The 26,478-nt window shown below is 40.7% G+C and overlaps 1 long non-coding RNA gene across 2 annotated transcripts in view; it reads left to right on the top strand.

The window, feature by feature from the left end:
- The window catches only part of LOC122455521, a 48,566-nt gene extending 22,581 nt beyond the window's left edge, over positions 1 to 25,985 (top strand). For both annotated transcript variants that reach the window (XR_006273748.1, XR_006273747.1), the window contains one exon: positions 25,575 to 25,985. This is a non-coding gene — a long non-coding RNA (uncharacterized LOC122455521). The remainder of the gene's footprint in view (positions 1 to 25,574) is intronic.
- Positions 25,986 to 26,478: the final 493 nt, after the last annotated feature.

The raw sequence follows: 26,478 nt of genomic DNA, 5'->3' as shown, positions 1-26,478 counted from the left end.
ACTTGAGCTAACAGAGTAACTGATAGCAGTAGGGCTGATAGCAGTAGTAGCAGGTTGTCATCTTCTATGTGGACCAGCACTAGAGAGGGATCGGACACCTTGCTGGGCGGTTTCACAGATGTTTGCTGACAGCAGAGGAATGGTGAGACTCAGGACTCTTGGGTTCTATTCCATATTTTGTAAGAGTGTGTTCACTAGTGAGCACAGACTTTTCTGCTTGTTCCTCTCAAGCTTGATCTTTTTTGCCCCATCCTCGTGAACCCTGTCCTCCCCATGCTCAGTCAAGTCTCTTGACCAGTCAGTTTCAGATCCCTCCCCCATTCCTGGCACAAACTCTCTCTTTTCTGCCTAGTCTCCAGTTGTCCCCCATTCACCTATGTTCTCCATTGCCAAAGGCTCCCAATCTCCCTCCCTGGGCTTCTACTCCTCCTTCCCCACAGCTCTGTCCCAGTCTCTTTGCCCAGCCAGTGTGACTCTTCTGAGGTCAGACTAGATAACTGAATGGTCTCATAGCCTTTCTCCTCCACCAGCTCCCAGTCCTAGTGACCTTGCCCAGCCGGTCCCAGTCTCCTCCTACAGCTCCCAGTCGTAGTCTTCCTCTCTCCCATATGGCATCCAGTCTTAGTCATGTGTTGTCATCCCACAAGCTCCTTGTCCTAATATACTCCCCCGGCACTCCATCTCAGCTCTGGCTTTTGTCTTCAAGTCCAGGCAGCTTCCTCCTCTGCACTGTCCAGGCATTAGCAGGGGAGACAGGCTCCCTGCTCTCAGTTCTGGTGCCCAGCCCCAGTGTGTCCTGCAGTAGCTCAGAGCTGTAGTTGCAAGAAAAGTCCTGCTCCATTGTGGGATGGAGAATGCTCAGTGTGGATGGAATCTTTGGAGTTTTTAACTGCAAAGCCCTGGCAAGTCTTTACTGAGTATGTGTGAACAATGATTTTTCAAAGGCTTATCATTTGCCAAATTTGAGCAGATTTTCCCAAGACCAGCAAAGGGCACACCCCTGGCACAAATGCCACTCTCTGCCAGATTTCAAGTCCTTGCTCCAGAGCATGTGAATGGTAGAGTCTCTCAAAGAAAAGGTCACCAGAATTTTTAGCAATGGCATAACAAAACAATGTATTTTCCCCAACCTCATTCTCAGAAATGTCTGAACCATTTTGGCTGAAATTTTCCAGAAAAAATTCAGTCTGAGACAGACATCCAGCATGGAAAATTTCAGCCTAAATGGTTAAAATTTGGCAAAATTATAAGCAGCTGTATGGGAAGGGTCTTATCATGGGAATGGTCAGGCAAATTTAATAATAAGTGATGGTACCATCTCATCTATAATTAACCTAGTATCAATTTATTTTAGCAAGAATTATTTAATTTTTCCTAAAAATCTCCTTCAACAACTCTAATTTTAGAATATAAGAGCATTCTATATAGAGAATCAGAAATGCCAAATGTGGCATAGTAACATGTTGAAAATCAAATCAAATCAGCATTGATGATGCTGATGGAAATATGCCAGCCTACCCACATTTATATAGTCAAAGAGCACTCTGGATGAGTAATTGTTTTCAGTGCCAGTTACCTATATTTTCAGTTTAATGTGTATATGGAACAGGTGCCTTGAGCCCCTCCCACACCCCAAACCCCTCATCCCCAGCTCCACCCCAGAGCCCTCACCCCCAGCCAGAGCCCTCATTTCCCCCCCCCCCCCACATTGTGCAATATAGGGAAACTGTTAAACACTTACTGTTTCCAGTCCATTTTTACATTATTTAAAAATATATCTATTGGCTTACAAGGTGTGAGGGAGGGGTGCAGAGGGGAGGACTTGAACCCATTCTGGTCACTACCAAAAATTATACAAACCTACCGCCCTGGGAACTATATGTGTAAATGGCACTAGAGGTTACTAAGTGTTCCTGGGATTTTAATAAGTTTACAATACCCCCAAAATGTACAGTAGGTACAGTACAGTATAGTAGGGCTAATGAAATGGTGTTTGGGTCCAGATTAAGTCTAGGATAAGATTTAGGATTTAAGTTTGAGACCAAACTAAGTTGAAGGCTCACATTTGAATTTAATTACATCAAACTTTCATGAACTGCTCTTGCAAAATTTCAGTCCAAAATGGCAGAAATCTTATGCAACCAGCTAAACTCATGAGATTTCAGCTCTCTTGAATGGTAAAAGAAACCATACAAAACTATATATTCTTGTGATATTTCCACGTAACCCACCCCCTTTCCTGTTTTGGATCCAACCCAGACCCAAAACCACAAGAGTGAGCTGAGATCCCTGGATCTGAACTTGTGGCATGCCTAAATACAATACTGTAGATTACAATAAGTAACCCCACAAACTATAAAACAATGCTAGGACTGAGATGTAAATGAAACTGGTGAGTTCACAAAGTGCCCTTAACTCAGTACCCTTGTTCAGGGCTGGTTTAATGTATAGACAAACGAGGCATGTGCCTGGGGTCCAAATGGGGCGGGGGTGGGGTGTGAGTGGGCTAAGCCCAACAAATAGCTGTATAATATAGTCACTGCAGCTGGGTTGGCCATGCTGTGGATATGCCAGGACCAGGTGATCATCATGCTGCTGCTTGGTGGGGCTGCTCTCCCCAATTGGGGTTGCAATGCCACTCACTCAATTTTGGCCTGGCTGATGCTTCACTGTGTTGGAGGAGTAGCCAGGCCAAATCAGAGTGAGTGGTCTTGCAACCCCCATCACAGTGAGCCGTCCCACAAAGTAGCTGCAGGATGAGCAGCATGGGCAACCTGACTGCAGTGAGTGTGCTTACTATATGGCTGTTTGTTGTTATTCATGAGAAGGTAGGGGGTCATAAGTGTATTGTGTGTTGGCCACACTGATAGGTTAATCTGGCCCTGCCCTTGTCATAAACTTTACAGCATATTGTGCAGTCTGCACGTTCAGCTGGTAACACTAATAATACACGTATTGTTGTAGTCATAAGGGATTGTCATTATGTTTTCTTTTGGTTATGTAAGACTAGTTTGCTTAAAGAATGCATTTGCCTCCTGTTCGTATCATTGGGACTAATTACCACAATTTACATAATCTATCAAATAATCCCATGATCCTCAGAAAATTTATATACACCCACTAGTTCTGTACTACACAATACAGTATAACAAGCGTATAACAAGTGGTGCACAAAATATTTATATATGCCACAAGCTCCTATGGGCAGATTAAATATTTTCTCAGTGGTATATACCAACTTCATTTATCACCTCAGAATGGAATAGTATATTTGACAGCACAAATAGTTTCCTCATGGATATTTTGTATAACTCTAAATATTGTCTTACAATTAAAATGACAAAAAATTCAAAACATCCAGAAGGTATAATGATTTCTCTAAGTGTTGTTTCACTTAAAAAAATTGTACACTACCAATTATTAATTCAGGAGATGGGAAATAGAAACATGAAGTTATAATGTTTTAAACAAAAGTATGTAAAGCTCTCAAATATTCAATTATAAATGAGGTATTCACTAACTTTAATTTATCCATTCCTCCTGTGAACACCGTTTCATTTAGTCCACCTTCAGAGTCTTGTGCAGTTCTGTAGTATTAGGCCATTTCATAATTTTAAAAAGAGAATTAAGTACTCATGGAATGTTCAAGATAGACAGGAATGATAAATGAATAATCTATTCAGAAATGAAGGAGAAGAAGGATGATCCAATGGTTAGGGTACTGGCATGGGACTCAGAAGACCCTACTCTATCATATTTCCTGTGTTTAGATAAGTCACTTTGTCTTTTTGTACCTCAATTCTCCATCTGTAAAAATGAGGACAATACCATCTGAGCAATTACTTACTTACATTGCTCTACCAGTATATTCTGTTCCTGACGTGTTCAGTTCATCTGTAATGATATGTGCCAACAAGGGTGTGATGGAGGCTGACTGCATGTAGGCAGAAACGAGCACCATGGCTTCACCTAGGCATCCATCTACCAACACTTGGGGGACAATGCAAGAGCTCACTTTAAAGTTCCACTTCTGACACCTTGCTGATCTTACCAGAGTGGTTTTGGGCAGCAAGGCAAAAGGCATGGAAAAGTGAGAACAAAGACCTTTGGCTAGATTGAATGATAGGTCCTCAAGGATGAGGGAGAGACTGAGACCTAGACCCCTGCAGATTAGGGATCTGGGATAAGATAGACATGCATGTAGAACTTTTATTGTTTTAAAAATCCTTTTCATTATGTTATGCTTGGTTCCTGCTGTTAAGATTAAACAATACTCTGTTTTGACTCAAACAGAAGGCTGTTTTGGGTCACTGAATCCACAGGTCACTGGCTCCCAAAGGGAAGAACTGCAAGTGCCTGAACCCAGTCAGACCCACTTGGTAAACACAGTTGATATACAAGGAACTGTAGCACAGGCCCCAGTCGAAGGGGGAAGAATAGTAGGATTCTACCCGGAGGGTGGTGCAGGCACAAGATCCGAGATCTGAGGAGGATGTGCTCAGGTGCAGCCAGCCTTGTAACGATAACAAAGGGCACCAATTGTGATAATGGCTTTTGTAAGATGGACACTTGTCCACCAGGAACTTGACTGAGATCACCAACTCCTTTTAGCTGACACACAGTGGCAGGGCAACCTTTAGCAACCATCATCTTGGTCAGATTCAAGCCAGTGATTCAAGTCAGAGTCCATATCCTATCATCAGTCTCTTGTTACATCATCCTATTTCTAAGACTCTTTTGTACATTTATTGTATTTATCTAGATATAATCACATGCAATATAAATAGTTGCAGTGTGGTGAGTCATGCAACACAAAGGGGGCTTACACGGTGAAGAAGGTGTTTTAAAATAGCCAAATACCTCATTAATTAATAGCATATAATGATTTTTAGGGCTCAGTGCAATAAGATATTGACTCACTCTCAATGTGAAATAGACAAGATGTCTAGTTAAGAGTAGATTGCAACCTGTATTTCTTTTTAATGGTTTTGAATAATCCAAAACCTAAACACCATTTTCCTAATTAACAACTCTAGAACTAAGGAGATAGCATAATCGTTTAGTGAAATAGAGCCTTGCTGTAAAACACAGCAATTTAAAAATAAAGGAAACATTTAATCATAAAGGCTTTTAATAATAACTCAAGAGATTTTATTGTTTTTTCTGTTCATTTTAACTAGGGGAGAATGTTCAGTTTTAAAAAGGGTATACCCCCATGCAAGTTACAGTTGTGATAATTACATGCTGCATGTCATACAAATACAATACCTACTAACTTTAAAGCTTTTAGAAATTATAATGGACACAGATAGATGTTGCAACATTTAAAAATAAAACTAAAACAGCAGAAACAGTCTCGAGTCTCATCAGAATTAATCAGCAATCAGAGTTTAATTCCATGGTACCGTACTGTTATCTTTCAACCATTCATGCAATTAAGAGAAAATATCTACCAGCGTTTCCATGGTGCTAAAGCATTCCAGTAGAACAACCAGCCCACACAGGACCTAGAAGCTATAAAATATTAATTCAGTACAAGCATGCGTTCGATTATCTCAACATTTATTACAGGCTATAGTAATTCAGTCCTAACAAATTGTTCTGTTAAATAGAATATTGCCAAATACTATAATGCTCTACAATGATTTGTTTTAAAAAAACATTATTTTCAAACAATGTTATTTATTTTGGGATTAGAAATGTAGACCTGATAGAAAAGCTTTCATGTTAACAATGTAGACATCATAAATGACAGCAAAGGATAAAGATTGAGTGACACACTGACTATGTCGCATACAATAGAGGTGTGGTGCAACCTGCTTAGAAGCCACTGAGGAGATTCTACTACAAGAAAAGAGAGTTTGATTCCCCCCTGAGCCTTTAGTCAGTTCAGAAATCGCAGCTATAGTAAAGGTGAGTGTCAAAGCAAGAGAAAACAGTTTAGCAGTTTTCAAAGGAGGTGCCCTATTGTAAGGGGTAAAAAATCCAAAGGGAGAGGGAGCTTGAAATTCTCTCTCTGCCCTAGCGTAATTTATCTACTGCATGGCACTGGGATAACAGTGCATACTACCGGTTTCACTAAAAAGAAAAGGAGTACTTGTGGCACCTTAGAGACTAACAAATTTATTAGAGCATAAGCTTTCGTGAGCTACAGCTCACTTCATCGGATGCATTTGGTGGAAAAAAAATCCGATGAAGTGAGCTGTAGCTCATGAAAGCTTATGCTCTAATAAATTTGTTAGTCTCTAAGGTGCCACGAGTACTCCTTTTCTTTTTGCGAATACAGACTAACACGGCTGCTACTCTGATACCGGTTTCACTGTAACAAATGAAAAGTGGTCCCTTCACTGCAGTAGTAGCAGCTTATCATAGGTTATTAATGTAACTTGTCCACAGTGCTCACATTTTGGAGAAACTGTTCTTCTGCCAGTAAAGACGTATGATAAGCATCTGCCAAGATAATAGACTCACCTATTATTAGGATATGGCTTTCACTTAATTTTCATTAGCCCTTTCCCTGCCCTCGCTGAGATCTTTGTTTCTGCATTCTGCAGCCACCATCTTTTTATCCTTCCTCCATCACAGCCTGGGGAAGTGGACACATCAGTGATCAGTGCTCATGTAATTCCGTGACTTGGACTTTGATACATTTGTACTGCTTTAGCAGCACCTTACTCCATGAGTAGTCCCACTGGTTTCATTGGGGCTATTTGAGAAGTACGATACTACTCTCGGTATGAGTGAGGATATCAGAATCTTAAATAATTCCATTTCTACTTGCCTGGAGAGGTTTTTGCTCTTTAGTTCATGTGTGTGTATGCGATATTGTCCCAATGTTCTTTTTCTGAACAATGTGTGTGTATGATCTAGTCATGCTTATTTGATTTTAAATGTTTATTCATACAAGAGTGAAATTCACCCTTGTGCAAAAAGCCAGTATAAGTCCTAGGAAGCATTTAACTCCCATTTAAGTCCTCCAAATGGGGCTTATGGGGTGCATAGACCTGGAACTTGCCCTCTGCACAGGGCTGAATTTCACCCACTACCTCTTGCAGAACCCTAAAACAGACTAATACTCTGGGAAACCAGGCATGGACTAAATAATTGTGCCCAATCCCACAACCCTTACTCTTGTGAATAATCCTTACTCATCTGATAGTCCTGATACTAATGATTGCAGGATTGGGTCCTAAATGGAGTTGTGCTGCTATACCAGACTAAAGATTGCTGTTTCCCTGGCTATTGTAGGTTTAAAGGCAGCACTATTCAATATTTCAGTACTGATGCAAAAAGCCTGGGAACAGGCTTACTGTTATAAATAGCAAACATTGGTACTTTGTAGAATATATTGTTTCATGTAGGATGCAGAGAACTCTGGAAGGAACAAAGATAAAATATGTTTGCCCCATGTCTACTCTTCAGAGATGTGTAGATGAAAGGACCATCACAGCTCCTCCATATTCCTTTCATCAGCTCCTTTATAATGTGATGCTTTCTGTTCAGGCCATTGCTAGAAAGGAAAAGAAGAAAAGATGGAAGCCTATTGGGAAAATACCATGCAATCAGTTTCTGAGGATATGATTATATATTTAATCATTAATTTAATACACTGTCACTTGTTCACAATTAAAAACATGCATAATAAAAAGATCACACTCATAACTCTATCTTTAAAATGATTCTCAACCAAAGGTCAGCTTTCAGCAACCAGTTATTATATTTCCTTACGTGATCGGAGTACTGTGGGCATACATTTTAAAATGTTAGTCATAGAATAATAGGAAGTAGAGGCATAATGCCAAATTAGGTCATCTAGTTTATTCCCCTACCAATGAAGCATAAAGGGGGAGGGGGAAACAGGCCTGTGCCCTTTTTTTGCTTCTTTATGATATATAAAGAAAGTCTGAAAGGTGAAGTTTTTGTTGTTTCTTAGCATTAGAAATTCATCTCCTATGTAGTCTGGAAAACTCTGATCACTATAGAACTAGTGAGAGGATAGTGTCATAAGGGCTAAGAGTATGAAATTTGAGTAATTGAGAGGGGAAGGATTTGTAGCCCAATTATGTGACAGTGTTTTGTTTATCTTTGTTAACATTTATTTTACTTCAGTGTCCAATTAGTTGATGTCTCAAAGTTACTTAGCCCTTCTAAAATTTCAACCACAACACATAACTCTCCAACCTCCCGTGGCAGTGAATCCAAGGCACCAAATGCGTTGCATGAGAAATAAGGCTTCCTTTTATTTATTCTAAATGTACTTGTGATTAATTTCAAGGGATCTTTGTCTTTGATTATGGGCGAACATAAGGAGAGATTATGATATGTGCACACCAGCCCTTTCATAGGTTTCTTTCCCTTTCAGTCATGAGTTTTATTCAGGTTTTCTACCCTTTTCTACAACTTGGTGACGTTCTTTTGGCTGAAATTTGGTATGTACAGATACAGTAATATTGATTTTCGCTGTAACAAGAGGCTTCTTGGATCTCCTACTGCTGGCAGTGACACAAATACAAGCAGGTATCTGACACAATCGTGTTTTATTTTGCAATTGCCAGCTGCTGTCCAGGAGCAGATGGATCTTTGGGAGTTCTTTTCTGTTACTGAATATAAAGAAAACCTTCAGGAGTGGTCAGGTGGAGAGAAAAAATCTGAGCTTCACCTCATGGAGTTTTTCTTGAAATGTTATTCTTGTGGGAGGGAATTGGAGTGGAGTAGAATTTGGAGGTCAAACCTCCTCCTTAGAGAGGTAGGGAAACCTGGTTTGTGCTGAAAGGAGCTATTCTGTAGATATATCTGCTACTCTATTGCCCTCCCCCATCTATCTTTCAGTCTGTCTGGATATCTTCTGCTCCTGTACCTCTATTTCTCCATCTACCTATTCATCCATTCTTCTAGGTATATACGTAGTCCTTATCACCATGGTGACTGAGTGCCTTGGCAACATTTTAGTTAAGGGGATGGAAGAAGGACCCCTTGATATTTAAAATTACATATTTCTTATCTAGAGTGTGTATTGCTCATTGTAAGAGCTTACTCAATGGAGATCGTGGTCAGTGACTTTGCCTTCGTATAGTGAAAGAGGTGAGAGTGGATCAAGGTATCCGTTCATATTTATGCTTATTATTTTATGATTTTAGTTTTTATAATGACCTCTCCAGATGTCTTTAACATTGATTTGTCTGTGGTTTCTTTCCTTTAACTCGTAAGCTTGATATATCATACTGACTATTCCTGCAGGCCAGAGTTGAAGTACGGGGAAATCTCTATAAAGTAGGGGCTGACATGGAATATGGCTGTTTCTGTAGAATAATAAACACTTCTTAACATGACAGGAGCTGCTCCTGTTGTTTAGCTGACCTGCCACGAGACTATGGCTGAATGGTGGAGAGTTTTCATTTTGACCTACATTATTTATTCTGCACATTTGTCTTTTTTGTTTTTGTTTTTGGTTTTTTTTGAGTGGCAAAGAAATCTTTTCCTTGCTTCTCTTGTTTCCTGCCATGTTGTGGGTACAGGTGGGTTGGGTTGTCTGTGTGTTCACAACAGACCTACCAAGTCCCACTCATTTGATGAGAGATTCACTCCTTTGGGGTTAATTTTAAGTAGCTTCTTAGAGCATTTCACTCTTGCAATGAAGGAATTTGCAACATATCTCAGAGGACCTGTCAAGGTTCCTTCCCCACTCTGAACTGTAGGGTACAGATGTGGGGACCTGCATGAAAAACCCCCTAAGCTTATTTTTACCAGCTTAGGTTAAAACTATTTTACCTTTTGCCCTTGGACTTTATTGCTGCCACCACCAAGCATCTAACAGGGAAAGAGCCCGCTTAGAAACATCTTTCCCCTCAAAATCCTCCCAAACCCTACACCCCCTTTCCTGGGGAAGGCTTGATAAAAATCCTCACCAATTTGCATCGGTGAACACAGACCCAAACCCTTGGATCTTAAGAAAAATGAAAAAGCAATCAGGTTCTTAAAAGAAGAATTTTAATTGAAGTAAAAGAATCACCTCTGTAAAATCAGGATGGTAAATACCTTACAGGGTAATGAGATTCAAAACATAGAGAATCCCTCTAGGCAAAACCTTAAGTTACAAAAAGACACAAAAACAGGAATATCCATTCCATTCAGCACAACTTATTTTATCAGCCATGTAAACAAAACAGAATCTAACGCATATCTAGCTAGATTACTTACTAAGTTCTAAGACTCCATTCCTGTTCTGTTCCTGGAAAAAGCATCACACAGACAGAGAGAACCTTTGTTTCTCCCCCCTCAGCTTTGAGAGTATCTTGTCTCCTCATTAGTCATTTTGGTCAGGTGCCAGCGAGGTTATCCTAGCTTCTTAACCCTTTACAGGTGAAAGGGTTTTTCCTCTGTGCAGGAGGGATTTTAAAGGTGTTTACCCTTCCCTTTATATTTATGACAGGACCATTTAAAATCTCACTCTCAGAAAGGACACCCATTTAAATGGTCACAGCTTGAAAACCGTGCCTAGGGATGCATTTCTGTGTTTGGATTTATTTGGTGGCTTTTTGTTTTGTGTTGAGCAGCTGATGTCAATTCAGCAGTCAGACTAAATATTCTTTTAAAACATTTTGGATCTCTTTCTTCTTGTATTTTTATATGCATTTTGTCTTCACTGTTGCATTGGTGCTCCTGTTCCTTCATAAGCATAATATCTGTCTTTGGCTCTTAATAGGCTGTATTAATTCTAAATGCATAAGCCATTTGTGGTTTATTTGGACATATATGAATACTTTATGAGACAGCACAATGTGAATAAAGAGGATTTATTACTCATTTTTTGCATGAATGTAAGCCAATCCTTTTCCTCCATATTCCCCATAGGCTGTGCAACTTCAAAAGAAATTCAAATCAAGATAAAAAGGAACATTTCAAGCTTTTTTGTGGTTTCTTACCTCATCTCTTTTTTTTCTTTATTTTAAAATTGTGAGAGAATTTAGTGCTCATGAAATTGTGGAGCTAATAGCACTAGTGTGAGCCTGGAATACTTCAGGCACATGTTATGCAAGCTGTCCCACATAGCTCTCTGCCAATTAACCTCAATCTTGGCCTGCAACTGCCTTGATGTTCCACTCTTGGGTCTGCGTTAAGCAGAATGCAACTTGCGTGTTGACTTTATGATTTGCACATAAAAGTAATGGTATGTTGTGCAACCCTGAGAGGGTTGGAGCTCCCAGTAATGGGATTTAGTCAAACTGGGGGCTCTTGAACCTGGGCCAGTGGTATAAAATTTAACGTTAAACTAAGGGAAAATGTAGTTAATAATGAGGAGTCTGTTTTGTTGAAGTCAGTTCTGTTTATGATGGATTAAATTAAAGAATGTGGTGTTACTGAAAGAATATTTTTGTATTAATGGGCCTTGGTCTATGAGTTAATTGGAATTTATATAAATGGAGAGAGGAAGATTGATTCTTTTGAGTGGATATAGGGGGTAATAGGTAATTTCTTCCCTAAAAGAGCTGAGTTGAACAGATCATCAGATAAGGTCTCTGGTAAAGTTAGGTTACTGTTGGGGTAATATGGACAAAGGGATTGAAATGATGTCCTATTCTTTTGGCCAGGAATTTAGGGATTTTTTAAATCTTGTTTTTGGTGTTAATTAGCACATAATTCCTTAAATTAGGTTGGTTGTAGCAATTTATCTTTTGTATTTTGAAATTTCCTCCTCCTAATTAAAATTAAGAGTTATGGAAATAATTCGTACAAAGTTCTTTGATGAACCCCCAACTCCTCCAAATCAGTGCTCAAGTGTGCCCGTAACCTGCCTACAACTAGCTTGGCACAGCCCCTTCACACATGCCAGGTGAAATCCTGGACCTTCATAGGGGAGAATTTCATCTCCCCTATGAAATTTCTGGAATATATCGTGTAGAGGGCTCTGAGTATGCATAGGTGCAGAAAGACGTGGACATATTGGCTCAGTCATTGAAGAAAGGCTTGTGCAATCATAGGACTTTTTATAAGAGTTAAAATCCAGGCAGCTCACTTATGTCCTGCTGCTTGCCAGGTATTTTCTGGCATGCAGAAGCCCAGAATTTGGCTCCATCAATCTGTTATTTTCAAAATAGAGGCAGAGGTTATTGTGGCTCCATTGCAGCAGCAAATTATGTTGCAGTAACTTGAGTTTGTTTCATATAATTTAGTCTGTGTTCAATGAAAATATACTTCTACTATGGCAATATATGCTTCATATGGTACATACATGCTATAATACGGGACACTTATAGATAAAGGTGAGCACAAAGCATGATAACTCTTAGCTTTCTCCAAATGTGGAGTTGTTTGGAGATGGGGTTCCAGTTTGGGCCCTTTGCAGAGGTAAGCCAGAGTTGTGAAGATAATACATGTATCAGAACTTGCCCAAAGATGAATGTGTGTGTCAGAGGGGATGGGTTTTGAGCAGTGGTGAGCTGGAGCCGGTTCGCGCGGGTTCGCTAGAACCGGTTGTTAAATTTAGTAGCCCTTTTAGAACCGGTTGTTCCGCGAGGGACAACCAGTTCTAAAAGGGCTTCTAAATTTAACTGGCCAAAAGTGGCGCCGTAGGCGCTGACTCCAACCCTGGAGCATCCAAGGGGAAAATTTGGTGGGTGCAGAGCACCCACCGGCAGCTCCCTGCCCCACCCCGGCCCCAGCTCACCTCACCTCCGCTCCGCCTCCTCCCTTGAATGCACTGCCCCACTCTGCTTCTCAGCCCTCTCCCCGCTTCCCGTGAATCAGCTGTTTGCGCGGGAAGCCGGGGCAGGCTGAGAAGCAGGCCGTGGCTTCCCGCTCAGGCCCAGGGAGGCAGAGCGGAGGTGAGCTGGGGCAGAGGGGCGCAAGGAGGGCCGCCCGCGCCACAGCAGCTAACCCGGAGGGGTGGGGGCGCGCAGAGGAACCACTCCCTGCCCCAGCTCACCTCCGCCACCCTCGGCCTGAGCGGGAAGCCGCCGCCTGCTTCTCAGTCCTCCCCGGCTTCCTGCCAAACAGCTGATTCGCGGGAAGCGGGGGGAGGGCAGAGAAGCAGAGCGGGGTGGTGGGTTCAGGGGAGGAGGCGGAGGCGGAGCGGAGGTGAGCTGGGGCTGGGCGCGGGGCGGGGAGCTGCCAGTGGGGGCTCTGCACCCACCAAAATTTCCCCATGGGTGCTCCAGCCCCGGAGCACCCAGGGAGTTGGCGCCTAACATTTTTGATGTGATCAGTGGGGGGAGCGGCCGCTCCCCATGCTCCCCCCCACCTATGCTCTCCCACCCCTAGGAGCCAGAGGGACCTGCCGGATGCTTCCTGGGAGCTGCCCCAGGTAAGCACCTCCGGGACTCCCCACCTTGCCCCCTGGCAGATGCTCTGGCTCTTGGGGGGGGTGGGCACCCACTACAGTGGCCCACAAGACCCTCCTGCCCAGTTCTGAGGGCAGTCAAGGGATAGGGGAGGGGGGTGGATGGGGCAGGGGTCCTGGGGGGGCATCAAGGAATGTGGGGGAGTTGGATGAAGCAGGAGTACCGGGGGGCAGGCAACGACTCCCTCGTGGGGTGAGGAGGGAACCCGTTCTTAAGATTTTGGCAGCTCATCACTGGTTTTGAGTTCTGGGTTTTAGCCACCTCTGCTTTATCATACCAGAGTATTGCATGAACTCTGTTAAAATTTTTGATTGATAAGCACCAAGACTACAGTGGGGTGAAAATTAATTGGAAAATGTGATATTTATAGAAAATCCCCATAGCTCCACAGGCAGGGGACCAGGTTAGTATTTTAGCCAGAATATTTACATACTGTTAAGGTGCTGAGTTAAACATTTTCTTCAATGAAAGTCTTCCCTGCGTATAACCTATCTGTTTTGTAGTTCTGTTGATCTTTCTTTTATTGTTCTGCAATATAGGATCATAAAAGACAATCTTGCTGATGAGAAAAAGCCACTTGGGCAAAAAAAAAAAGTATGCTTATCCTTAAATCCAGACTGCATATTGTGCATGGATGTAGTATTTCAAAAAGCCATTTGCATTACTTTTATGACTTTCTCTCTAAGTCTGCTCAGTGATGGTATATTACTCAGATATGTGTGGGTAGCGAATTACCTAAGATGTCAAACTATGTGTGGTTAATTGACAATAGACCATTTTAGTATATTAAGCATCCATTAAAAACAACACACTTTTCTGAGATAGACACTGTGCAGTACACTCCTGAAATAACATGACCTGACATAACACGGAGAGCTAGCTTGTAGATAGTATAATGGGCCAAATGTGAAAAAAAGGGCTAGTTGTTTGGATTATGTATTTACTACCCATTTTTGTTATATCTCATAAAAAATAAATCTAGTGAATTTATGGTCTTCTGTTTGAGAATTAGCAGGTATAGTACTGCTGTTAGCTGACCAGCCATATTATTTTCTGATTTGTTAAGCACAATGCAGTATGTCAGTTTTCTAGTTAGTACATCTTCATAGCTGGAAGTTTTCAGGCAGAGCAGAAATAGGTTCCTTTAAACTTACTGTGACACATCACTAATTCTAGCAATATATTTTTTCCAGAGGTTATTTTCTCTGAGATGCAATGAAAGGAGATCTATATTGTTGTAGTATTTTTTTAAGAATGAAAGCTAGATATTTTCCTTGATGAAGAGGTGGGAGTGGGAACAGTTGTAAATATGTATATCTTAATTCATGCAAGCCTTTGCCTTTTGGTATTCACCAACTCAAATAAATAAGCATACCCATGAGGCAGAGCAGTGGATTTATGCAATTAGGCTAAAGCTGAGTTCAGGCATCCTGTACTCATCCAAGTGGCCCGGATGGGTGTTGGGCAGATGTGCAGGGTCATGAGTATGGGAAACCCTGCACAACGATGAATACCCCAACTTGACCCACTCCTCTGCTGGCCCACCATGCTCTCTTCTTCCATTCTCGCTGCATTGCTCCCACACATCTGGTTTCTACTTCCACAGGAGAGCTGTCCCTGTTTTGCTACAATGGAAATGCTCTATGGCTGAGGAGGAATGTACTGGATTCGTCCCCACTGCAAAATCCTCCAAAACCATGCTGACATGAGGTCTAGGGAAGCTCTATAAGAGGTGGTATCTGGCCGTCTACTTTGGGCACAGCTCTGTAATGGAGTTTTAATACTTACATTTTCAAAAGAAAATTATGAAGAAATGCATGGAAATCAGCTAAAAAAATTCTGAATAAATGCATCCGATGAAGTGAGCTGTAGCTCACGAAAGCTTATGCTCTAATAAATTTGTTAGTCTCTAAGGTGCCACAAGTACTCCTTTTCTTTTTGCGAATACAGACTAACACGGCTGCTACTCTGAAACCTGAATAACTGAATAACTGAATTTTAACTAGCTAATGTAAAGCACTACAGGCTTGTCCCCATCAATCAAACTTGAGTGCAAATTACATGTACTTCTCAGTTCTCAACAATTATAGCTAAAGATAATGCAGCAAGTAAAATACTGCTGTTAAAATGCAGTGTAGCTGACTGTATCTGGAAATTATAGGCCTACAACGGAGTTTTGTTTGAATTTTGAAATAATTAAAGGAAAAAAGAAAAGAGACAGACAAAAATCTTTGTTGGCACTGATAAATTTGACTAAACTGTATCATTTCTACTAAAAAAGCAATTATTACTGTTATTGGATTAATCATTGTTTTATTGCTGATTTTGATTCCTGCATCTTTCTTTTTTTAAACACATGAGATAGTGCACGTACAACCTTGCATTGGTATTCAGGAAGAAGCTGCAGGTCTGCATTCATGACAGCCTATTTAAAATGTGCAAGAAAAGGAGTCTTCTGTAACAAGGCTATGCTTTATGGATTTACATTCAAGTTTTTATGTAGTGTATGTGCCATTTCTAATAGGGAAAAAAATCCACATTATTTTGTGTTTGGAAAGATTTTGATGCTGAATGTGAATCTATATGGTAAAGAAAATATAAAGGAGATTTATTTTGAATATCTGCAATGGTTTTTATTCAAAATGAACTTTATTTACAGTACATATTTAAAAAAGTACTTAAAACACAATACTAATATCTATGTAAAGTTACATGCTTTACATCAAATCCTTATCCTGCCTGTCCCAAAGTACATTTTCGGAAAGAATATCCTTTGCATTGCAAAATTAACTTGTTACTTCAATGGGCATACCTAGGCCTTCTGTGGGAAGTATAGAAATTTGAAGCTGAATTCTTCACTTAGCACATTTAAGTGGGAGAAAGATTAAACAAAATACTCCCATAATTAAAGAAAATGTATTACTAGAATTTTTTAGAACACAATTTATTACCAAATGAAAATCTTTTCTTAGTTTGTGGGATGCTACCAAATGAGAAAGGGACTGACCTGAGGAACCTGCAACATGTAGCTCCTCTCAGTTTGGAAAGATATCTGATAAACATGAGATACACAATGTCTGATAAACATATTGAATGGAGAATTATACTGACTATATAGTGAATGTATTGCTGCAGTGAAATAGACCTATATAGTTAAACAGAGCTCTTTACTTTTTCCCTATTGCAATTCCCCAGTTAATTATTAACATTTCTGATAGGGTCAATTGACCCAGTAGCTTTAGCTGAAAAAGAAAACAAAGCAAGAGGAAATTCTATAGAGAGCTGGTTAATGTTGTACCCTCAATTTGACCTGAAATGAGAAAAGTGCTTGAAATCAACCTTGATTTGAGTTCAGGTTTTAGTCTCCAACTCGCAGTGGTTAACTGTGGCAGCATGTTGAACATGGGGATGCTGAACCTGCCAGTGCTAAATTATAGTCCCAGATCTAGGAGATGAGTGGCATCATTGCTATCTCCTGTTCCTGATCTCCATGCCATTTCTCCTCCATTTCACCCATCCCCTCTTCTTTCACAGTTTTCCTTTGCCCCCTTTCTCCTCCTAGAAACATAACTCTAAGCTTCAAACTAAGGGCCAGACTGTGGCCAGCCCCTGGGTGGGTGTGCAAAGAGTTTTTCCAGTATCTGTATCCCATTCAGGGAATGGCCGCAACTATCCTTACACATGGCCGCTGAGCATGCAGGCAACTCCAGTCTACCATCAGATGTATAACCCTCCCTATAGGGAGGAGAAAGTAAGCATGGCCACTTTCTTGTTACCCACTAGTGGACCTGCAATCCAATCTCATTTTATGGAGTAACAGCATTAGCAGCTCACTGTTTATTTATATTAACTTCATTAATAGCCATCATGGGTTTATGCAAGATTTGTATGTCTCTCTTGTTTGAGAACTCCTTTGGGAAACAGGCACTGTCTCCAGTTATTAAAAACATCAACCTGCTTATAGCAGCACAGAGGGCTTATTTTCTCATTTGTATGAAATGCCTAGCATGCAGCTGCTGCTATGCAAATTGCAAGTAATAATTAATAGTTAATGATTGCAGCCTTTATTTTTCTGTATCAATCCTGATAGGGAGAAATGAAATGTTTCCATAGAATTTTTCTAATAGTTGGGCTTCAACTTTGAGAAGTGTTTGAGATTTCTTTGATCCAAATGTTCAGATTGGGTTTTTAAAGGTAGGCACCTAAATCCATATATAGGCACATAAATTGGTATCCTGATTTTCCAAAAAAAAGTGCAGGTGCTCAGCACTTCTGAAAATCAGGGCCTTTTTTAGGTACCTAAATCCGTAGATAGGCATCAAACTTTGCCACTCAAGACTGAAAATTTAGACCTCTGTTTTTCACCTACATTAGTTTTCAGTAGTGAAAAGACTGCTTTTAACATTCTGTAAAAAGAAAAGGAGTACTTGTGGCACCTTAGAGACTAACAAATTTATTAGAGCATAAGCTTTCGTGAGCGACAGCTCACTTCATCGGATACGAAAGCTTATGCTTTAATAAATTTGTGAGTCTCTAAGGTGCCACAAGTACTCCTTTTCTTTTTACGGATGCAGACTAACATGGCTGCTACTCTGAAACCTGTCATTTAACATTCTGGGTCCCTACATTTAGGGAAAGAATCATCAGAGGAAAGAATATGATGTAGAACTTGGGAGCAAAATGCAAAACATGCAGCACAGTATGAGAGAAACATCTATGAATTTCTTTTAATCTGCATGTACTCTTTATTAATGCTTTCTTTAGAGGAGACTACAGCAGAACAAATTCTGTTTCTCTGCCCCTTCTTACTTTGATGGTCAAACTAAAGGAGCAGATCACCGGTAGTGCAAGAAAGGTACATGTGGCTGTGCCTCAAGATACACTAGAGCAATAAAATCACAGAAAAATACTCTAATGATAATGGATCTCAGGATCTTTCAGGAAAGACCATTAGAATAAGATCACCAGTATATTTCAATTCTTAGATATTAATGATGGAGAAAGCCATGTGAGTTTTGTGAATGAAGATATAATTGAAGTCTATTAAAAACTGCCATAAAAGGTCTAAAATGAAATCCTATTTATAGAAACATTATGACTGTTAAAGATATTAAAAAAGGAAATTGAGGGAGATACTTGAATGCCAGGACAAACAGTTTTCATTAGATAGACTTATGCATGTCAAGAGTAACAAGAAGGGTTTCTTCAGGTATGTTGGCAACAAGAAGAAAGCCAAGGAAGGTGTGGGCCCCTTACTGAATGAGGGAGGCAAGCTAGTGACAGAGGATGTGGAAAAAGCTAATGTACTCAATGCTTTTTTTGCCTCTGTTTTCACTAACAAGGTCAGCTCCCAGACTGCTGTGCTGGGCAACACAAAATGGGGAAGAGATGGCCAGCCCTCTGTAGAGATAGAGGTGGTTAGGGACTATTTAGAAAAGCTGGACGTGCACAAGTCCATGGGGCCGGACGAATTGCATCCGAGAGTGCTGAGGGAATTGGCGGCTGTGATTGCAGAGCCCTTGGCCATTATCTTTGAAAACTCGTGGCGAACGGGGGAAGTCCCGGATGACTGGAAAAAGGCTAATGTAGTGCCCATCTTTAAAAAAGGGAAGAAGGAGGATCCTGGGAACTACAGGCCGGTCAGCCTCACCTCAGTCCCTGGAAAAATCATGGAGCAGGTCCTCAAAGAATCAATCCTGAAGCACTTAGAGGAGAGGAAAGTGATCAGGAACAGTCAGCATGGATTCACCAAGGGAAGGTCATGCCTGACTAATCTAATCGCCTTTTATGATGAGATTACTGGTTCTGTGGATGAAGGGAAAGCAGTGGATGTATTGTTTCTTGACTTTAGCAAAGCTTTTGACACGGTCTCCCACAGCATTCTTGTCAGCAAGTTAAGGAAGTATGGGCTGGATGAATGCACTATAAGGTGGGTAGAAAGCTGGCTAGATTGTCGGGCTCAACGGGTAGTGATCAATGGCTCCATGTCTAGTTGGCAGCCGGTGTCAAGTGGAGTGCCCCAGGGGTCGGTCCTGGGGCCCGTTTTGTTCAATATCTTCATAAATGATCTGGAGGATGGTGTGGATTGCACTCTCAGCAAATTTGCGGATGATACTAAACTGGGAGGAGTGGTAGATACGCTGGAGGGGAGGGATAGGATACAGAAGGACCTAGACAAATTGGAGGATTGGGCCAAAAGAAATCTAATGAGGTTCAATAAGGATAAATGCAGGGTCCTGCACTTAGGATGGAAGAATCCAATGCACCGCTACAGACTAGGGACCGAATGGCTCGGCAGCAGTTCTGCGGAAAAGGACCTAGGGGTGACAGTGGACGAGAAGCTGGATATGAGTCAGCAGTGTGCCCTTGTTGCCAAGAAGGCCAATGGCATTTTGGGTTGTATAAGTAGGGGCATAGCGAGCAGATCGAGGGACGTGATCGTTCCCCTCTATTCGACACTGGTGAGGCCTCATCTGGAGTACTGTGTCCAGTTTTGGGCCCCACACTACAAGAAGGATGTGGATAAATTGGAAAGAGTACAACGAAGGGCAACAAAAATGATTAGGGGTCTAGAGCACATGACTTATGAGGAGAGGCTGAGGGAGCTGGGATTGTTTAGTCTGCAGAAGAGAAGAATGAGGGGGGATTTGATAGCTGCTTTCAACTACCTGAAAGGGGGTTTCAAAGAGGATGGCTCTAGACTGTTCTCAATGGTAGCAGATGACAGAACGAGGAGTAATGGTCTCAAGTTGCAATGGGGGAGGTTTAGATTGGATATTAGGAAAAACTTTTTCACTAAGAGGGTGGTGAAACACTGGAATGCGTTACCTAGGGAGGTGGTAGAATCTCCTTCCTTAGAGGTTTTTAAGGTCAGGCTTGACAAAGCCCTGGCTGGGATGATTTAACTGGGACTTGGTCCTGCTTTGAGCAGGGGGTTGGACTAGATGACCTTCTGGGGTCCCTTCCAACCCTGATATTCTATGATTCTATGATTCTATGATTCTAAGTCAGTAAAAATAAGAGAGGCTATAAGAACATCATTAAACTTATTTAAAAAAAAAAAAAGGAAAAACAGCCTAAGAAGAAAGAAAAATAACACTTAACTGCACTGCTGGATAAAGATGAGTAATAATGTTAGCCTTATCAGTTATTACTCATAAAGTGCAGTTCTGTTCTGAAAAATGACTTTATAAAACAGCAGACTGGGGTTCTGTGTTTGTTGTATCCCAGTGATTTCCAGACAAATGTGCTCAAGTTTACAGATGAAAAGTTTGTTTTTTTTTAACTGACAGCGTGCAAACTCAGGGCTTGTCTAAAAGGGGGACAGCCAGGAAAGTTAATCCCAATTGTACATATAAAATGATGGGGTCTAAATTAGCTTTTACCACTCAAGAAAGACATCTTGGAGTCATTGTGGATAGTTCTCTGAAAACATCCACTCAATGTGCAGCAGCAGTCAAAAAAGCGAACAGAATGTTGGGAATCATTAAGAAAGGGATAGATAATAAAACAGAAAATATCAGATTGCCGCTATATAAATCCATGGTTCATCCACATCTTGAATACTGTGTGCAGATGTGGTTGCCCCATCTCAAAAAAGATATATTAGACTTGAAAAAGGTTCAGAAAAGGGCAAAAAAAATAATTAGGGGTATGGAACGGCTGCTGTTTGAGGAGAGATTAATAAGACTGGGGCTTTTCAGCTTGGAAAAGAGACAACTAAGGGGGGATATGTTAGAGATCTATAAAATCATGGTTGGTGTGGAGAAAATAAATAAGGAAGTGTTATTTACTCTCTCATAACACAAGAACTAGGGGCCACCAAATGAAATGAATAGGCAGCAACTTTAAAACAAGCAAAAAGAAGTTTTTTTCACACAATGCACAATCAACCTGTGGAACTCCTTGCCAGAGGATGTTGTGAAGGCCAAGACTATAACAGGGTTCAAAAAAGAACTAGATAAATTCATGGAGGATATGTCCATCAATAGCCATGAGTCAGGATGGGCAGGGATGGTGTCCCTAGCCTCTGTTTGCCAGAAGCTGGGAATGGACGACAGGGCATGGATCACTTGATGATTACCTGTTCTGTTCATTCCCTCTGGGGCACCTGGCATTGGTCACTGTCAGAAGACAGGATACTAAGCTAGATGGACCTTTGGTCTGATCCACTATGGCTGTTCTTATGTTCTTAATTAACGAAAGGTGTTAATTAACCCTTGTGTGAACACCTTCATTCAGAATTAAAATGGGTGCTCAACCCTTTTGTGAAAACCAAACCTCTTCAAGTTGTCTCAGGCTGGGCACCCAAAATCACTAGATTCTTGAAAATCTTGGCTCATGTCCTTTCCATCCTTGGCCCTTCTGCTGTTCCATCCTTGAAGTTAGTTTCTTTTTTCCTCTGCATATATTAAAAGATATTTTATTTGAATATAATTCTGAATGGAATGCAGTCTACAGATATTTTGAGCATAAGTAATGTCTCCTTCTGGATGTGCTGCTTTTGCTTTGGATTTTCTATAGAGCTGCTCTTGCAGAGCTTTGGAGCGGCTGAGATTGGGGAAATTTACTTCAAGGATAATAACATCTGTCTTGACTAACAGCTTTTTTATCAAGACTATCACAATAGAGGCTATTTAAAATTTGCCTGGGTAAATTGCTATTTTGTAAGCTACTCCATTTAAATTATTCAGATGCTGTTACTATGGTACTGCAAGCTTTGTTTGTTCATATTGTGGAGGAAGATTCTAATGGACCCCTAGTGTCCTCTGAACTGTAGAAAATCTAATTAAAGGAAAAATACTTTCGTGTGTGTACAAGATTCAGAGCAAAACTGCAGAATACCTTTTTCAGTGTTTTTTTTTTAATGTGTGTAATTGGCAGAGGTGGGGTTTCTAATAGAATACACTATTTATCTATCATTTCTGGCTGCATGGGTGCAAATGCTCCAACATCCAGCTTCTGCTGGTTCAGGTCTGCCATGTTCCACCTCTTTGACAGAGAACCCTGCAGGTTGGTGATCAGCTGCATAAGAAAGAGCTTTTTTTTTTATTGGTTCCAGATTAAATGCTTTTCAATTTATCTGAGTGTCCTGTGTCTATATTTTGTGTGACATGGTAAAATATTTGGAAATTTAATCCCAATTAAATTTAAATGTAATTAAATGTTGTTGACAGTGCACCCTTTATGCTAGGACACAAGTGGTAAATCCAGTGGTACATCCTTTACTCTTACTGGACCTGGCTATCAGAGCAACATACATTTTTAAACCAGTGTTTGCATATTTCTTTAGTTACTCAGTCAATTCTGCAAGCTATTCAATGCAACAAACAACATAAGAAAGAAACAGATTTAGATATTTTTCCATATATCCATCTGTCTAGTGTTTGAATCCATATCCCAGGTCTATGATTCTGAGAGAAGGAGTCTTGAGTAAATTCCCCCTTGTACAGGCTGCTGAATTACTCCATGGATTGGAACTCTTATTAAACGCAATCAGATTGCTTCTTTTAAACAAGCCATTTTTATAACCAGCAATTTTACATAACTTCCATAGATTTGTACGGCAAGGGCCACACCATCACTTGCCTTTGCAGGAGTACAGAAGAGGGTGCAAGAAGTCTGGCCCCTTAGTCCCATGCACAGGGGCTAATCACAGCATGAGTTTCACTCCCTCTCAAGAGAACTGGCTTGAGATGTCGCCAACAGACACACCACCTTCCCGGTAGGGGAGAATGAAGGAACATAAATCCACACCGTGTAGAATCAAGCACAGGAGTTTATTACGTACAGCGCTGGTGCAGTGTCACCTTGCTTATTAGGCTCAGAGACACTGCAGAACAATTAATTACAATAGATTATATAGGGTGCTCATTGGGCGGAGAGAAGCAACAGGGATGGGTTTTCCCAAGTCCCCAGATAGGTTCAGCAACCTTATCAGCAAGACAAGATAAGCACAATAAGCCAACGGTCTAAAAGATTACATAAAGGCTCAACCCAAGGCTTAAATTAACATATTGCTGACACACAGGTAATTACCCCCAAACTATGTCTATTAAAGTATACCCGTTAAATCCTAATTTTGGGGTCCAGGGGAATGAAGTAGCAGCTCTCCCAGTTGACTAACAGGTACATTCCTGGAGATTTCAAGCAAAAAGGCAGTAATTAGTACTTAATAATAAGAATCGTTTATAGATTTACCCTTGCATTTCTGTGGGCTAGGATTGGCATACATCTGTGAGGGAAGGGTGTCATAACTCATGTCAATTATATTGGGCCTCTCCCTGAACTCTGTCTGGGATCTGAGGGGTATTGTACCACTAACTCTTCCCTACATTAGGGAGTAACCATGAGGCCTTTCTCAGCGCTTCATGTGTCTATAACTCACGATAAGGATGCCCAATTACTTTTGGAGTTATGCTGACTCCACTCACTGACTTGAAACACACAAGGTTATCTGTTTACCCCAGCATTCTCTTAGCTATGTATTGTTCTCTGTTAGCCAGCCCCCATGACACAGGCCAAGCTGTGGACTCCGGGCCTGTATGAAAAGTTCTTAGCAGAAACTGCAGTTAAGATCTTACATCCACAGTAAATGGATTATGGCCCTTCAGAGAGGCAAGTGCGGGACAATAACCTCTCTCCCAGTTTTTATCAGCCAGGGGGTTAGGGTTACCTACCCCTACGTGGGGTAGGTATCCACATGATTCACCTTTTTGAAGGGAGTACGATCAATCTGTCCTGCTGTCCCTGAAAGCACAATCTCTCTGGGGGCTCCTACACAACCCTAGCACATTCTGACTTTACAGCTAAAATCTATCCTTATACATCTGCATTCCTGCTGTCAGTTTTTTGGCTAAATCTTGAGGTGTTTATTCACTTTTTGCGCAGTCTTTTCTATGGCAAACTCCCATTAAAGTCAGTGACATCAGGATTTGGCCTACACACCATTTAGTGCCAGTGGTTTTACTATTTTTATCCGGGATCAACCCCCTTTTATTTTTACTTTGTCGTCTGTTTACTGCATCCTTTTCAGATGTCATCTCCATGATTAAGTTTTGGTTACTTATCTCTCTACCTTATGTTAATCTAGGTTCACTGCTAAAAATCTATTATGTTCATCTACACTCATCCTATTCATTTTGTTTATAAAGTCCCTCTATGCTTGTTTCAGGTCATGAGTAAATATTACACCCCTTTTGAAATTTTTTCCTCTTTGTGCAGTTACAAGATTGACAAGTTGAAGTTTTAATGTGACCCTAGTTTGGCTGACTATTGATTGGGATACACATATACCAAAAGCCAAGAAAGAGACTGAGAAAAAGCAAGTGATGGATTGGATCACGAGATTTAAAACATGCACAAATGCTGTTCTTTATCCAAAATGAAGGATTCATAATTGTTTCAATCATACATTTTATATTTTTAGACTTATGGTGTATGAAGAGGACTCTAGCTAATTTGATATCACTTCTGAACTACCAGTATTTTATAGTCTCAGTCATAAAAAAGCATTACTTTGGAATAATGAGCACAATGTGAACCCAGAATATTCAAAAGTTCACTTAAGGCTGTGTACTGTTTAGGGCTTGGATGACTTTTTATAGTGTTTTTTTCATCTGGTTCCATTTCTTATTCTCATTTCCAACACCATTCTCTGAAGTTTACACCCAGCTGAATGTTGCCTGAATGTTGCTTTCTGGACACACACAGAAAATTTTTGCAGACTTTACTTGCAAGGTAGGTCAGTGGGTTTTATCTCTGTCTTATTGGTGGGGATATTAGAGACAGAGAAATTTAATTGTTATTGCATATGTTACACTGCAATAAAACACCATAGCTGGCTCATGTTAGCTGGCTTGAGCTGCCAGGCTATAAAATCGCAGTGTAGACTTTCAGGCTCAGGCTGGAGTCCAGGCTTTGAGACCCTGCCCCCTCGCAGGGTCTCAGAACCTTGGCTCCAGCACAAGCGCAAATGTCTACACAGGAATTTTATATCTCCACAGCCCAAGCCCTGCGAGCCCAAATCAGTTGAGGTGGGGCAACCGTGGCTGAGATGGTGCAGCTATTTTATTGCACTGTAGACATATCCACAGAGAGTCAGTAGCGGAGCCAGGATTAGAATACAGTTGACCACAATAAAGTACTTGTGTGAGTGAGAACAGAATGCATTCTAATATGTAGCAACATAACAGAATTTATAGAATAACCCCGGTGTTTTTTCATGCTATATTGCAGCAGTCAACAGTAACTAGAAGTGTTCGTTGCCAGAGGAGACGCAGGCAACAAGCAGCTCAAGAGTACAACTGCATTTTCTCAACAAGCCTTTGAAGGTATTAGTGGCACCTATTAGTGGCACCCTTAAACATGTCAGTGGAGAGAAGCTTATTTGGCTTCACTCACATTATTAGGGGTTTACAAATTCTGCTGTTATTTCACCATTTGTGAGATTACTGCTGGCTGGGAAATTACAATAAAACCAAAGTTGATAGTCTTCCTGTTGTGAGAGAACTGGATTATAAACTAAATTAAAACAAAACAACTATAAATGTGAGCAGACTGGATGCAGCACTTGTCTTTATAGCTTATTGTTAATTTAATTATTGTTGTATGAGTGTAATTCCCATTAGGGAATAAGATACTGTAACCATTAATAGGTCAATAAATATGTGTAAATATAAGCACAACATTCACAAAATGTGCAGGTATTACATTTTTAAAAAGCTTTTTATTTATTATTAGTAATATTATGTCTGAACCAAAACCCTAAATCTGAACACATTTGTGTGTCATACTGTACCTAGGCGGAGCGTCTTGTAACCCCATATTCCTCATTTTTATATAATCATGATGTTACATATAAAGCAAGCCTTGTAAGGTATCAGGGGAAAGATTATGATCTGCTGAAAGTCATTTCTCTATCACATATATATATCATGAATGCATATGAAGATATAATTGTGTTGTATGGTTATCACTAAAACATACTGTAAATTGGAGAATCAGCCAGATATTAGCTCCCCAGAGGCAACAGCAAGGAAAGCAACCAACACCCCGGTGGGGTGTTAAACAACCCATCAACAACCATTGTCCAGCAAGGGAGCTACAATTCAATGACTCACCTGCATGAGGCCACACCAGG

The sequence above is a fragment of the Dermochelys coriacea genome, chromosome 8 (genome assembly GCF_009764565.3).
Source record: "Dermochelys coriacea isolate rDerCor1 chromosome 8, rDerCor1.pri.v4, whole genome shotgun sequence".
Classification (NCBI taxonomy): domain Eukaryota; kingdom Metazoa; phylum Chordata; order Testudines; family Dermochelyidae; genus Dermochelys; species Dermochelys coriacea.
This window is presented reverse-complemented; position numbering and strand designations above follow the sequence as displayed.